Source organism: Chinchilla lanigera, unplaced genomic scaffold (genome assembly GCF_000276665.1).
Source record: "Chinchilla lanigera isolate Chin_1 unplaced genomic scaffold, ChiLan1.0 scaffold00018, whole genome shotgun sequence".
Taxonomy (NCBI): Eukaryota; Metazoa; Chordata; class Mammalia; order Rodentia; family Chinchillidae; genus Chinchilla; species Chinchilla lanigera.
This window is the reverse complement of record NW_004955419.1, coordinates 3,631,429-3,634,333: the sequence shown is the minus strand read 5'-3', so window position 1 is coordinate 3,634,333 and position 2,905 is coordinate 3,631,429. Positions and strand designations below refer to the sequence as shown.

The following is a 2,905-nucleotide window of genomic DNA, read 5'->3' as shown; positions in this document are numbered from 1 at the left end:
GCCTGCGCACGGCTGCACCCTCACCCATCGGCCCCCATGCCTGGCGCGCCCGAGCCCGCGAGCGCCCCGAATCTGGGCAGGTGTCCGGCGGGCGGGCGCAGGGGAGCTTTGGCCGGCAGCTGCCCCTGCGCCGGGAGGAGGCTAGCTCCTGTGTGCAGGTCCAGCTTGGTCGTGGCCAGGGCCAAGCTGGGGACGCTCGCCGTTTTGCAGTGTGGAAGTGGGTAAGGGCAAGCAAGGGGGCCGTGGGGGGGCAGAGGCAAGAGTTCAAGGCTGGCAACCAGGTTCTCACTTTGCCACATTTTCTAACTTGGGTTGGAGGCAAATCTGTCCCCCTCTAGTCCTCAGTTTCTACATCTGTGAAGTGGGATGATGGGCACTCTTCTTTGAGGGTGGCTGCAGATGAGCTGAAGGGTTGGTGGCAAAGCTCATGCCTGGCGGGAGACAGCCTCAAACCCCTCTCCCTGAGCCAGGCTTGCATGGGAACTGTGAAAATCCTACTCTGCAGGATTCTGGGCTGTGGTGTCCAGAGAGCTGGGAGAGCAGAGCGGGAGGTTGTACCTGCAGCCCTGCAAGCCCTCACCTGGGTAGGGGCGGAGGAAGGGAGCTGGGCCAGCACGGAGGCCAAAGGGAGCCCTTGGCTGGGATGGGCAATGCAATTGTCCTGGGGTGGGAAGCACACGCTGCCCCACTGCTCCTGTTCTTCAGGTGAAGAAAGAGGAAGGGAGGCCAGAGAGAGGAGGGGACCTACTCCTATCCTGCTTTGGGCCCTGGGCATCTGGGGTCAGAAAGAGAGCTCAGGACAGTGGGGCCAGAAAGTTTGGTCCTCGGGTGGCCTTTAGAGAATGCCTGGGGTTTTTGTGGGAGGAGCTGGTGCCTTGGTCCTGCCTGTGCCCACAGAACCCACGCAGGTTACCCCACAGCTCACCGCAGCATAGGAGCAAACTCTGCAGACACTTTGCTGTGCAAGTTCTAGCAAATCACTTGCTGCTCTGAGCTTGTTTCTCTATGTGTGAAATGGAAATCCAGCCCTGCAGATGGGGTCCCTGAGATTCCATGGACAATCTTGGTGACTCGGGAGGAGAGGCAGCCAAAGAGGGGTTAGTGGCAGGCTCCCCATCCAGGCCCTTGAGAAAGGACCGCAGGCATGTGTCAGAGCTGGAGATGGGGGCAACTTCTGCCTCGGAACCACTCTATCAGAGAGGAGCCCTCAGGAAGGAACACCCAGAACCGCACCCCCACTGCCGCTAGGGAGTGAAAGAGGATATGGGGCTTCTCCGGGGTAGGGTCCACCTGGGGTCCCAGCAGCACAGACACAAGTCTGACCTAGGGGCCCAGATGCTTAGGAGCTGGGCTCTGAGCCAGCTCTGTCCTTTCTCTCAGGGCTCTGTGTCCGAGACTGGAGGCCCGTGGCTCCATAGTACCCCTTCAACCCCACGTCGGGACTCAGCTGCTCACTCACCTGCCCAGGGCCATAAACATAGACCTTGGCCTGGTCGCCAACCCCGCCTGACAGATAGACACTGACGACACACTCACCCATACATGCAGACTCGGAAATCTCCAGAGAAACGGCACACACAGGGCAGAAAGACTCCTAAGCCTCCAAGAGAGGGACCCGCAAACATGCACAGCCCACCAGACTCCAGCCAACACCCCCAGGCAAACACCCAGGCACCGCTAGATAGCAGGATACATGGACTGACCCCACAGGGTCTGTCGCCATAGGCCTAGCTCCTCCCATCAGCAGCCGGAGGAGGAAGAGGGGATACCATGCTGGGAGAGCAGGTCTGGAGAGACCCCTGGCCACTTCCCTGCCCAGAGCGGTGGGCACTGGTCACGCCGCAGGGCAGGCAGTGGCCGGCCCTGGCCAGAGGGAGGCACTGAGGGGGAGGCTGGGCATTAGAGGCCTGGGCCCAGGCCTTCACTTACAGAGCGGAAGGAGAGCTCTCACACCGGATGAGGGTGCACGGCGGGCACGGGCTGGGTGGGGGGGCTCCGGCCGCCCAGGTGGGGCAATGGTGGCCGTGAGCGTGCAGGAACTCCTTCCCAGCACAGTGGGCGGCGGGCGGACAGCAAACTGGCCCTGTCCGTCCGTCCTCCTCCTCCTCCCTGCCGGGGGCGGGGGGGGGGGGTTACCAGAGGCCCAATTGGTCTCTGCCCCCACGTGACTCCGCAGGCCTCTCTCCTCCTTTGTTGGTGTTTCTCTTCATTTAGGTCTATTTTTTTTCTCTTCTCCTAAAAGGAAAAAAAAAGAACTACCCCTATCTATCTGGGGGCCTCGGGTGGGGGCAGAGGCCAAGGCACTCTGGAGGCCTTGGCCAGCTGGCTGCTCCCGGCCGCTGTGGAGCCCAGAGGCAGGGACCCCACGGAGGCGAGTAGCAGCCCGCTTGTTAGTGACTGGGTGGGAGTGGGACCTGATTTATGGGCTGCTCCCCGACCCGGCCTGTAGCCTGCTCTCTCCCCCCTTGAATAGCTTTCTCCCTGGGACCTGGCCTGGCATGGTCCAGCTCAGCCCAGACACGGGAGTGGAATCGGGGTGGGCAGTGTGGAGGCAGGGGCCTGGATAACCTGGCCAGGTGGGCCGACAAGATGGACCAGGTGGACAGGCAGCTTTGGCCTGGTCCTTTACTCTTCCCAAAGACGAAGAAAGGAAGAGGCGGGCAGAGGTGAGCTGATGAATACCTCATGCATGCAGTCGACACTGGCTTCTCTGAATGTCACCATCTACCGAGCTGTGGATATTCCCAGGCCTAGTGGGGAACTGAGGCTGGGCTGAGCATGCCTGTGGAGCCAGGTGGTCAGATACAGTCTTTGCTGTTTGTCCAGTCACCGGGTCCTGTCCGGCCTGGACTTCTGGGTCCTGTACCTGTTCCACGCGTGACGCTCTCTCCTGCACATTCCTTTT

The 2,905-nt window shown here is 61.3% G+C and overlaps 1 protein-coding gene across 2 annotated transcripts in view; it reads right to left on the bottom strand.

Annotated features, from left to right (window-relative positions):
- Positions 1 to 2,086, bottom strand: part of Nr5a1 (nuclear receptor subfamily 5, group A, member 1) — a 22,120-nt gene extending 20,034 nt beyond the window's left edge. Inside the window, exon 1 of one of the 2 annotated variants that reach the window (XM_005382492.2) lies at positions 1,930 to 2,086. The gene's annotated coding sequence lies outside the window, so the exon portion shown is untranslated. Of the gene's footprint in view, positions 1 to 1,536; positions 1,612 to 1,929 lie in introns of those variants that run through there. The other variant, XM_005382493.2, reaches the window with a different exon arrangement.
- Between the last annotated feature and the right edge of the window lie 819 nt (positions 2,087 to 2,905).